Raw genomic sequence first — 13,013 nt, forward strand, 5'->3', positions numbered from 1 at the left:
CCATAAAACCTCCCGTCAGGGCGGGCTGAAGGATGCGCGGAGCGGGCCGGCAGCCGCGGAGGTGCCGAGTGCCCGTTGCGGCACTGAGAGAGGGCGGGAGCTCTGCTCGCTTCAGGGTAGGATTGGGAGAAACACAGCCCAGTGCCTGGATGGGCTGGAGGGAGAGGAGTCCAATTCGGTCTTGCTGGCAGAGAGCCAAGCTCTTCTGCTCTCTCGCTGGGTCATGTTCCTCTTCCCTCCTGATTTATGGTTCTCCCTTTTTCCTCCATGCCTGCCATCAGATCCTGGCCCACTTTTTCCCCTGAGCTTTTGGGATGTTCTGCCACAGTGCCCTGGGTCCCACCCTGGGACTTACACCCATGATCCCATGGGGAGAAATTGGATTGCTGTGGGAAAAAGAACTGCACAGCAAAACAACCCAGACCTCCTCCCAGATAAAAGAGCAGGTCACTGTGGGGTGGCACAACTCCTGCATCTCAGCCAGACAGTGGGATTTTACTGCTGAGCACCCTCCTTAGGGCAGTAGGTGGGATACCAGGCTCAGCCTATCCTCATAACTGAGGGTCCAGCCAGAAAGGCCCAGAAAAAGTTTAAAAGGAGCCAATAAAATCTTACCTGTATAATACAGTGTGCAGAAAGAGGGGGAATCCCTTTCCCTGGAAGTCTAACTCTGTATGTAAATACTGGCAGATAAAAAGCTAAAAAAAAAAAAGTATTTTTTAAAAAATCACGCCAGCTATGTGTAAGGACCTTCCCTGAAAGAAGGAGGTCACTCCCAGAGTGAAAAGGAGTTGTACAAGATGAGCTTTTCTGGACAGCCAGATCGGTGCCAAAGGCTGCACTGGAGTTATTAGTACAACACTGGCTTAGATCAGCCCCAGCACCAAGCCTGGGCTTTGATCAGGACTTTTCTCCAAGAAACATCTCTAGACAATAAATTTTCTTCTCCACCAGCCAGCTGTATCCATTTCCTCACCACTACCATGGATGACACCGCTGCTCCTGACAGACTCACGCTCATGCCATAGCCTCCCCATCCAAGCAGTCACTCAGTCCAGCCCATGGAATCTCAGAATGGTTTGGGTTGGAAGGGACATAAAGATCATCTTTTTCCAACCCCCTGCCATGGGCAGGGACACTTCCTACTACACCATGGTGCTCAAAGCCCCATCCAGCCTGACCCTGAACACTTCCAAAACAACTTCTCTGGGCAATCTAGTGCCATCTCCCATCCTGCTACTAAAGGTGACTCGAAGGCTCAGACAGTGCCAAAAACAAGGCACGGTGCTATGGGAATATATTCATTTTGACAGCATTTGAAGCTCCTGGGCAATTCCCTGTTCCCCTGTGATCTGTAAGATGTCCAATGCATATTCTATCTGGTCATGTCACTGCTGGAAGGACACAGAGAGGGAGGGACTTCCCCTCCCTCTGGTTGCTCCCTAAAGGTCCTGCAGTGGATTTTGCACCAGGCTTTGTCCTCCACCCTCTTAGACAGTGGGAATGGAGGCACACTGCATTTGGGATTCACCTGGATCAGTATCACCCTCAAATTTTAACAAATTGGGTCTTGGCAAGCCTGAGACCCAGCTAGCACATACCAATGCAGCAGCCTCAGACCAGTTACTGCCTTGACCTGGAGCACCTGGCTGCATTTGGTACTCAGTGTGCACAAACATGTGCACACATGGCTCCCCTGGTCTTTGCACCTTGAGGAAAGATCAATCACGGCCACATATTTACTTCAAATTATCTCTGAAGCTCTGCCTCTTTTATTGAGAAGTCAAATGAAACTCCAACTAATTTCAAATTTGAATTTTCCAGGACAATAGGAAGGCAGTGGAATTTAATTGATTTTGATTACCTGCCTTATTATTATGCTGCCAGTAGCAGTAGTTCAGGTTGGTGTAATTTTAAATTTACTGTGAGATGAATCTGACATTTCTCTACTGCTGAATCGAGGACTCGAGCGATTCTTCAGCTCTTCACAAAGACATGGTAATTAATTCAGTAATATCACTTCTGTAAGCAGAGATAGAAAAGGAAGGCACAGAAGCACCTACTCCGTGCCTAAGAGCTGAATGAACGACAGCATCACTTACTCCAATCTTTGTGAAATTTACTGTATTTTTTTTTAACATTCAACACAATTTCAAGTGCAAAGACACATCTTCCCCTCTCCTGTCAGCACACGAGCAGGACTTATTAGCAGGCAATAATTTACAGCCAAAAGGTCAGCTATGTTTCCTCAGCTGGATCCAAGAAGCATTTCCATCCCCTGATCAGCCCTGAGGAAATTCTTCCACAATCCAAGTGCAGCTGCTTTTCTTTGCCCACTTTCCAAGGGGGCAGAGAGTGCAGGGAAGCAGATCCCCTGCCAGTGTAAACCAGCACTGTTCAGCTGGATGAAAGGGACCTCCACCAGGAAGAACAGAAGATGCTCCATCTCACCACATACCATCCCCTTCCTTCTGCCATGGAAGCATGAGAAATCACCTCCCTTCCTTGTCTGAAGAAGAGATTTCCCCTCTGCCAAGGATGCCTGGCCAGGGATCAGTGCCCAGCTGACTCGCACAGTGCTTTAATGCAGCGGAAATTAAACAGGCCCATGAACTGGGACCAAAGTCTCTATTGACAGGGATATTATTTGAGAAGATAAGATTTTAAATGTGTGCTACACAAGAAAAAGCCTGGACAGGCAAACAATAGAAGAGAAGCTTTTTTCTTTTATTTTAGTCTTTCCAAAGCAGGATTGCCTGACATATTCAGTGCTATAACAAATACATGTTTTTAAATGGTTCAGAGAATTGGGAACATAAAACCCCAGAACATTAGCATTTACTTTAGCTGTCTCACAGAACTAGAAAACAAAAAATCAGTTCCTTCATTTCAAAGCAGTTACGTCTCCTCAAGTCAAGTGTTAAAGAAAAATGAATTAAATTAATGTGCCCTTTTGAATTCAAGCACCAAACATTCAAAGGATGTGTATATAAAAGTACCAACCCTCCCAGGCAGCATGTACCTACACAGGTGCAGCATTTCTAAACACAGCACGCAGGAGGTATTTTCAAAAGATAAAATGTACCCAAAATGTTCAGCACTTGTACCTGAGAAGTTTCAGATGTGAGGAGCTGCATCTTGGGCCAGGTTTTATCCTTGGCCTGGCCCGCTCAGCTGCCTCCAGCAGACACAGACCTTCAAAAGCTTTCCCAGCCACTGGCTTGTCACAGCAAATGAAGATGAGTGGCTCCAGTTTCTGGACGCTGTTCATGACTCCCAATGGTTGGCCAGCCTCAGAGGAACCAGATGCCTTGGGAGGCTAATCCTGCCTCCATCTAAAATACAGCTTTTGCATTTCATTTTAAAAGACCAGCTCTTGCTCTTTCTGCTCTTTCTGTACTAGAATGCTATTTTTCTCCTCTCTCTTCCAATTCATTGCACAAGAAAATTTGTTGTTATTTTAATTTTTTTTTTCTTTTACCTTTGTACATTTGAGAAAAACTTTAAAAACCTTCTGAAACAAGCTGGGGAAGAGCAGAAAAAATGAAGCTCATTTTCCTACATATTTTTCCTACACCCTCCCCACCACCCCCAACCAAATTCCACCAAATTCCCCTTGAACACCCCCAGCTCAAACAGAGGCAGCAGACACTGGAGCTGTCACAATGGACCAGCTCACTGACCCTTGGCCATCAAACCCACTTTTTTCTGCTTCTCTGGAAATGATCCTCTGCCAGCTGACAAAATTTGTAGAAGCATGACTGTCTTTGAGACAGTTACCCTGCTCTCAAATGTGATTGAAATTGGCCAACCTGTTAAAAAGTGATGGTGGTGGAAGGGAGACTGGCGAGGAGACAGATGGCAGACAGCTCAGCTTTAGCCTCCACTGAGCTGATTGAGAAGTGGGAATGCTTTCACCCTCTCGTGAAAAATGATATCACTCTTCTGCTGAAATTCAAAACTTAGTTTCCTGACATTAAAAATGTGACTTCTCCAAGTGGTCAAAATTAGGATGAAAAAAAAAAAAAAGAAGGACGTCTTGACAAAACAGCACTTGGTGCTTTGCCAAGGGATGAAGTCATTCTAAAGAATTAAAATGCAGCTGGAGGAAGGACAGGATAATCAGAACGATAAAACATAACGCAGCCGGGAGCCTGGCGGGGCCCACACGTGCTCTTGCTGAGCAGTGGGGTCCCAGCAGGAGCAGCAAGTGGAGTCCTAAGCCCTTGCATTTGCATGGTGGTGTTGTACACCAAGCACACAGAAAACCTGAGATTTTACTATCAAATTTACGGGCAGCCTCATTTAGGCCAAGCTGACCAAGTGCTGGCACCAAGAGTCATGGCCCAGTCTCCTCTCCCTGAGCTCAGTGCCAGCAGCTTCACCGTGGTGTGTGCTGAGCTTGCACAGGGACACAGGCAAGGCTGCCTGCAGGAGTAAAACCAACCCTGTGCTGGTTAGCCCTGAACTGGGAATCAGCCTGGGAAAACCCACCTGAGGCTGAGGACTCTCCCGCAAGGACAGGGTGAGGCTGCAGGAACAGCAACACAAGCATGGGTGTCCCCAGCAGGGCCCAGGTCCTCCAGAGCCATCCCCAGCACCCCCTGGCACTGGGGTTACTTGGGAGGAATAGGATGTGAGGCTGGTTGATTGGGCAGGGAGAATTTTAAGTGGTCTTCAGAAAATGCATGGGGTGAAGCAGGATAACCAAGGCAGGAAGGCACTGTCCTAGTACTGGCTCAGACTGTGCCACCACCCCAGCAGCAGCACCCACCTGAGCTCCCAAACCCTTGAGCAACTTGCAGACAGTGCCTGGCTCTGTAGATCCCCCTGTGTGCCTGGAGGAGCTGCTGGGGGACTGCTGCAAACCCTGAGCAAACCCCAGCCCACCCTGCAGCCCCTGCCAGCCCTCTCAGCTGAGCCTGGTCACCCACAAACATCAGCCCTTAGCAAAACACCTATTTCATCCCCAGTTTGCACCAAGGAGGGTGAGTTTTTCCAAACTCCCTAGTCTCTCTCTGAGCCTCCCAGCATATCACATTTCTCCACTGTCTAAAGATGAAGGGCCCTGGGCCGGTTTTTCTGTGTCCTCAGACATGTCTTATATCAACTGCCTTTGCTGAGGTTTCCAGGCACTGAAGCTACCAACTATTGCCAGAAAAAGAAATTCTATTTCAGGGCTGGTCCTGGAAAGCCAACCCTGTGGGTGCCAGCAGGGCTGCAGAAATCGTGGTTTCTCATGTCTCCCTCAAATATGGCACTGCTTTTCTGAGAGGAACAAACTAACCCCACTTCAAAGCCACCAATCTGGGAATTTTTTTAGCTTCTATCTTTCTCCGTCTTAATGTGGGCAAAGATTACAACTGCAACCTGCCAGAAGTAAACCACTCACAACTACATCATGACCAAAGGTAGATGCAAATAAAAGTAGCCACCAGATACAGACAGACCCCTTGCTGGTGCAATTTCACCTCTCCAGCTCATCATTTGAGCTCTTACCTTTGTTTCCACCATGTGGCCACCCCAGCTTCTATGGGGACATCCCTCCGTGTCCCACACACACAGCCAGGACATCAGCAAGGCTGGTATCTACACACAGCAGGCACACTGGTGACACTGACTCCGTGTGCCCTGGTGCAGGTGCCAACACGTCATTGGTGTTTAGGAGAAACGCTGAATCCAGAGTGCCACCATAGAGGGGGCTGGAGGGGCTTCTCCCCCAAATCCTGCCAGGGCTGGATGAGACAGCGGGGAAGAGCAGACATCAAAGGCATAGCCAGCACTCTTCCTTCCCCACACAGAGTTGGCTGAAAGGCTGGATGAGGGGGAAGCAGAGACATGGTGGGACATGGGAATCTCTTCAGGCCCCGAAAAGCCCCAGCCTGCTGCCATAGGGCCCCTGTGTCAGTGTGGATGGACAGGGGCACCAAGTGCAGGGCAGATATTTCCCGTTCCTCCCAGTCCTGCATTATGCAGCAGGCACCTGCATCCCTGTTCTGAACAAAACACATCCCCCTCTCCTAGATGCATATTCACTCCGTTCTGCCACAGCCAGAACAAAAAGGAAGATACGTTGGGTTTGCATGTCTACATGAGCCATCTGCTTCTATTTTATTGATAAAGACCTGTAACAGCAGCATTCTCCATAACAAAACAAGACTGTTTCTAAGGTGTGGACAGTTGTGCGTGTGCAGGGGTAGTTTCAGCCCAGAATTCTGCAGAAGCTGGGTTTAATGCTAATCTTTTTTTTTTCCAGTCAGATATCATCAGACATTAGTATTCCTAACGCAGCATATAATTAGCAAGAGGCAATATATTGTATGATCATGCACGTTAGCGCTTAAGTAGAATAAAAATGTTTCATTGTCAGCTACATGAAAAGCTAAGAATAAACCCATATCATTTCTTCCAGTTGAATATCCAAACATCTTTTCCTTGTATTTTTCATCTTTTTGTCACAGTTTTGCACTTCAGATATCTCTTTCAACCACATACCCAGCAAGTGAAACAGTGCTCACACCATCCCAGTGGCCTCTCACCAGTCAATACCAATAATTTATTTAGATTCAAGGTACAGTTTTTAATGCAAATCTTTGAACTTTACAAAAGTGAATAGGACACATGAATTTGTTTCTTATAACCTTCACAGTACAAACAGTTCTCCCTTTATAGATTTATTTATCATAAAAATAATTCAACAATAAATGCAAGCTCTAGAAGCCTTTCTTTTGCACCAACAGAAGTCACGGACCTGGCATTTTTATTCATTTGTCTGTACTGTTATTTTTTAAGGTAAACAATTTATAGATAAATTTTGTGCTTGGCCTGAGAATTTGTGGATGCTCATCCCTGGAAGTGTTCAAGGCCAGGTTGGATGGGGCCCTGAGCAACCTGGTCTAGTGGGAGGTTGCACATGGCAGGGGGTTGGAATGAGATGGTCTTTAAGTTCCCTTCCAACTCAAACCATTTTGTGATCCTATGATCTCAGGCTGGGAAAGGGGAGCTGAGATCTCCATTGATCCAGGTGCTCCCTCAGCCACGGGGCTGAATCACTCCAAATGCCAACCAGCTCTCTGTGCTGAGGAGATGACAGCAGAGAAAGGAGAAAGATTAAAGGCAGATGATTCTACTAAACACCAGGAGGGAGGTGCAGTAGGAGCCTTACAGCACTGTCCTGTGGCAACAAACCTCAGGAGTGATGTCTGTCCACCCACAAAGCTCCTGAGGGGAACGACTCCCACATCATGGAGCACAAGGAGGAAACATGACAAGGACACAACTCAGTGTCTACAGTGTCCAGCTGTGCCCACAACAGAGAGACAACAAAACCCTGTCAGAGATGGTATATTGTTCTAATATAGAAAGAAGTCAATACACACTAAAAATAATTTATTACATACCATATATTTAAATCAACAGCCAAATATACATTGAGATGTGCTTCATGCAAATGCCCCGTGGCACTGTGCCATAAAAAACATTTTTATATATACACACACATATAAATGTCACGCAGTATTTAAATGCTAAGTCTACCAAATGATTACTTCATTTACTCTTCTTGACAAACAAAACTCTCTGCTGGGAAAAAGTCAATGAAGTTACAGCTGAGAATACAGCCCAGCAAGACACAAACCATGGCAATGCCAGCAGAGGAGAGATGTGGTACCAGATTAATTGGAAAACTTGTGCTTGAGGTGCCACGTAGTGACAGCAAGGGATTGGAGGACAGGTTTTATCCTGAGCACCACGAACATAAAATATTGCTACCAGGCACTGACCTACCTTGGACCAGACCGCTGTAGATATTAATGAGAGGATGGGAGATGCAGTGATGGAGACAGTGTGGAGGAAAAGCACCCAGAAAGTGTTAACGAGACACAAGAGGGATGAGGAAAGCTGACAAAATTATATTATTTTTTCCTAGTTGCTAATGAAGAGAGAAATTTGCAATGTTACCCTAAGCTTGAGAAATGAAGGGAAAGGGAAGTATTTGGCACAATGAAGTGCCTTCCCTGGAGGTCACAGCTAATTAATGGTTGTGGGCCAGGAAGAATCCCGCTTTTGTGTGAACCCTGAATCCTTGTTCCTCACCCATGGCCAATATCAGCTTTTTGTCTCTTATTTCTCAGTAAGATCAGCCCACACTGGGAATGACACTACAGGGGACAAACACCTCCAGAGTATTTGGTGTCTATTTGATGTCCCCCACTACAGCCAGAGGAAATACAAAATCCAGGAGGAAACATCCTTAGCTTCTCACACCTGCAGCTGCCCAAGCAGCTGTGATTTCTGTTAAAGCAAAAGAATTTGCTTTCCAATTTCCTCGGGAGATGAGCGAGTCAGGTCTGAATGGATTTTCACAGCTCCCATCTGGCTTTTGTGTTTCTTCCCCAACTTTTTCCAGCACCAGCTGCCTAATGCTCCCTCAACCCAGTGACCATACAGGGTTTTGGTGTGTGAGATCGCATAGACTATCACAGCCTACCTGCATCACTGCCAAGCAGCAGTCTTCCTTCTGCTCCATCAGTGGTACCTCAGAGGATCCAGGGTTTTATTCTCCTGTGATGGGCAGTATTCAAATCCTATGCAGGTTCCCAGATTAGGATCAGAAGTCCCATCACTGGAATTTTGTCTGCCTTCTGCATGAGTTAGGTTTTCCCTGTTCTGGGTGTAATGACTTGTCTAGTGACAGAGCTTTGCTCAGGTTGTTCAGCTCTGCAGAGACATCTCAAAATTTGTCCTCCCAGGACAAACTTTGGAGCTCAGTGGAGAGGAAAAAATGTCCCCTTCAGCCTTCTGTTCTGGGGGAGCAGCACAGGGAGAGCCCAGCCCAGAGCTCTCCTCTTACCCCTTCATTTGTATAGACGGTCTGTGTGGAGAGGAGAGGGATTATAATGCCAAAAGAGATGAATGGTATCTACCAAGTTTTTTATTCAGGCTACAGTATTGACCTATATCTGCTTTATAAAGGTGAAAAAACATGGATAGCTGTGTGGGTTGAGCAGGAGCATCTTCCTGCTGCCAGCTGGCAAACAGCTTGGGGATTACAGCATGAGGATTAATAGCCTTTGTCATTCGTAAGTGCAGATGCTAACCTTACTCATATGACAGACTGATCTTCTTTGGATTCTGTGCCTGTTTGCTGTTCCAGAAAGATGACCTTGGGCTGCTGTGAGAGACAAAATATTTACACATTCATTTCTTAGGGCCCACAGCGTAGGCTGCAGGAAGGCACAAGCTCGTTCTGCACTGAAAAAAAGCTGTATGCCTTCAGCAGATCTGGAGCTCAGGAGTCATGCAGAGAAACTGGGTTTCAGCTGAGGCTTGATGCCACTGCAGCCTGGCTGTGCTGCTTTCTGGAGCAGGGAGAGAGCAAATTCCCAGCTCTACAGCAGCACACCAAGAGCCTTCCCCTCCTGCCTTTTTCCCTCGCCACCACCTTCCCACCACTGCTTGGGGTTTTCATTTCTTGCATGACAGCTTATTAAATCCTCACCAGATCCCAAATAAACACCCAAACCAGCTCTGTGGAATTATCTTGGATGCCTTTCCAAGCTTTAGGATCTGTCAGCTTCTGGCTGCTTGTATCACAGAAGCAGATGAGCTCAGAGCCAGCACAGCTTCCTGAGATATGAGAATGTATTTGTTGGGGTATCACATGCTGGAGGGAAAAACCTGCCTCATTCAAAGTGTGAGCTTTTCTACAAACCCTGGCTGCTTTGTTTTTTCCCCTCAAACCATAGCTGCAAACATCACACTTAGTACATTTTAAATGGAAAGCGGATGTTCCTGCATACTAATTCCTGCAGGCTCTGTTGTCCTTTTGCAGAACACAATGCCCATGAGAAAAAGGAGAAAGCAAATAAAGAACCAGTTGTTTCTTCTGTCATTGACTTTGTCCACACTGAGGTGAATGGGTGTCAGTACTCTGTAAATACTGAAGTGTCACAGCCCAACCAACAGACCTCAAACTCCACAAGTGGACAAGAGAGCAGGGAGGCAAGGTCTTGGTCAGGAGCATCACAACTTTAAGATGACCCTCTGGGAAGGGAAAATATGAAGAAGGAGGCCATGTTCTTTGCTCAGCCTTTCAGTCCACCTTTCATGCTGAAGGGCAGAAGGCAGCTGAGAGGCAGAGAGATGAAGAGCTGTGATCACACAGATTAAAGATGATGATAAATATGGGAGCGGAAAGCAAGCTCTGCAGGCACGCCAGCTCCAAGGTCACTGCCAGCTGCAGCTGAAGGGGAAAATGAACTGCCACCAGAGGAAATGCCTGCTCCTCTGCCAAGCTGCCACCTTCGGCTTTATGCTGGGAAAATGATCAATAGCAGCTGGCAGCCTTTGGATCTGTGCATCCAGGAACTTCTAACGACATCCATGGCTGAAGATCAGTCGGCTATGTAAAGCACCAAATAACTCCTCAGGATCTGCAGCTGCTAAAAATACACCCAAGCATTGTCCACGTACCCCAGGAGCTGCACAACCCACTTTGCCCCTGAAGGGAAAGGCAGACAAGGCAGAGCAACAGGAATGAGCAGGCCACAGCAGGGTCCAGCTAATTAAAGACACTGGTAAAAAGGGAACCCAGACAAATCAAAGGATGTGGAAGATCATCCAGATAAAGCCTTTGCAAATGGGCAGCGAGCGATCGCTGCAGCTCAGTGGGCTAAAAGAGGAGCTCATTTCTGTGGGCATCGGCTGAAGATCACCGTTATTATGGAGAATATAAACACGGTGAGATCACTCTGTTCTGTTGTCGATAAACAGCAAAAAAGAAAAAATAAAATAGCAGCAGAGAGCTTGGCAGGACAGGGGCGTGCTGGCTGGGGAGAGAACAAGGAAAGAGCAGACTGCAACCAGCTGAACGATGCTGTTCAAGATACAGAGATGTATCCAGGGCACTTGCCCATACTACTCTGGGCCTATGCCAGTGCAGTTAATTCCTTTCCACACAATGGTTTTGTGGGTTTTCAGGCTTTTTTTGTTTTAAGAGAAGAAAATTCAAATGGACTATAAAGGGATTACAAAAAAGTGTCAAAAGGGAATGAATTATCTTAGAAAACATGAGTGCATTAGGAAACATCCATAATCTAGACCTGCAAGTGCCCAGGCATCCCAGAACCAGGTTATCAATTCCTATCCTGCTCCCTGAAATCCCCATGGCCCTCCCACAGCTCCTCTCCCCACTTGGAACCCCACGGAAGCAGAGAGCATCAGTATCCCCATGGAGAGGTCAGTGGAGCACAGGGCCTCCCAGCCACCTGTGAGTCAAGTGAGAGTCAGGATTCCCAAGGAATGGAAAACTTCCTGGAAATTCAGCCTTGCCAGCCGCTTCCAAGGGAAACAAGGGGTTAAAGCAGTGACTGAAAGGACAGTGGTGTTTACATAAGAAAGACCAAGAGCACAAGCCCAGCCTGTATCAATATTAGCAATGACTAATTCAATCTGTCAATGGGAAGAATTACAGGAGCTTTGGAATATGCCAGAGCTGCGACAAAGCCTTCATTTCAGACTGTCAATAATGGAAGGAAAAACAAACCACAAAAGCAACAAAAATCCCAAAATATAGCTAGCAAGCACGAGTACCCCCAGCACCTTGTTCACCCCAAGATTCTTAAATTTCTCCATTGCTTTAGTAGGAAATAAAGAACCCCACAAATGCACTTCTGAAGGCATGGATGTGCCAACAGTTTTGGCAGTAGCTTCAAAAACCCAATGGTTCCCCTTCCACACCCATTGCCCCCTCCCTCCAAAATTTTCTGGTAAAATATAAGGGTAAAATGTTGCAGCAAGGATGCAGCAACCTGCTTCCCTTGGACAGCAAAGTTTTAACACATGCTAAGATATTAACTTACTTTAAGCAAGCTGTTTTCATTTGCTTTCCTCTGGCTCCAAATACTCTACACTGAAATTATATATTAAAATTCAATTCCCTTAGTGCCATATCTTCAGAAAAAGACCTTAATGTGAAAACAGCATGGAAGTCCAAACCCAGTGTACTTCATTCTTTTTTAAAATTATCTTTTTCATTAGTATTTTTTTCATCATGCTGTTATAAGTCTGAGTTGTCTCCAGTTCACTGTGGAAACATATTACCAACATAGACTTTTCCCTTAGCTATAACGAAGCATAAGCAAGACTTTGCAGGTTCAAGAAGTTCTGAAGAGAATCTCAGTAAGTTTATTACACACACACATTCCGGGTAATAAAATTAGTTATAAACATTTGCATATATATTTTATGCAGTTCAGGAGAAAAAAGATGGAGAGATTGGAAAACAACTGGAATCAGCAAACACACATTTTGAATTGGGCTGTTTCCCCTACTTTTTTATTTTTCCCAGGAGAAAAGTGTATGATAAATAAAATTCTATTCTGTTTGTTACCACTCAGATGTTCACTTTTTCTTGCATGGGTAATACAGCAGCTTTAGCAGTGAAGTCAAGAATGTACTTGTTGGAAGAGCTGCATTTGGGTTACACCCTGCTTGGTGTTACAAAGCCCCAGTAGTGCAAAGCAGACATGCCAGCTTATCTAGACAGTGGAGGAGAACCCTCCTGCATAGGATACCCACTAGTCTCCCTGGAAAAATGATGCTCAGACAGGTGATAAGAAGACACAAAAGCATGGTCTGTAGAATAACTTGTATCACCTGTACCAGAAGTGCTTCTCTGTGCAGATTGTTCTGTCTGCCTCCTGAGGACAGACAGAACCTCTGTGTGACACCAAGTGATAACCTGTGAGTGTCACAGCACTGCCCTCAGGGCCTGTCTAGCCTGGATGTGACGAAAACCAGCACCAAGGACCAATTTTGGTCAAACAGCCAGTGCCAAAATTTGCATTAGTTAGATTTGCACAGCACCGTTGAAGTAAAGGAAGTGGCTGTGGTGCAGGAGGAGGCAGAATTTGGTGCCAGGTCTCAGTAAATGGCAAAAACAAACCATGGTGTGATTCACTACAGACAAACCTCTTCAGCAAAATATTTCCTGTATCTTGCTGTCATCAGCA

This window comes from Corvus brachyrhynchos, unplaced genomic scaffold (assembly GCF_000691975.1).
Source record: "Corvus brachyrhynchos isolate BGI_N302 unplaced genomic scaffold, ASM69197v1 scaffold245, whole genome shotgun sequence".
Classification (NCBI taxonomy): domain Eukaryota; kingdom Metazoa; phylum Chordata; class Aves; order Passeriformes; family Corvidae; genus Corvus; species Corvus brachyrhynchos.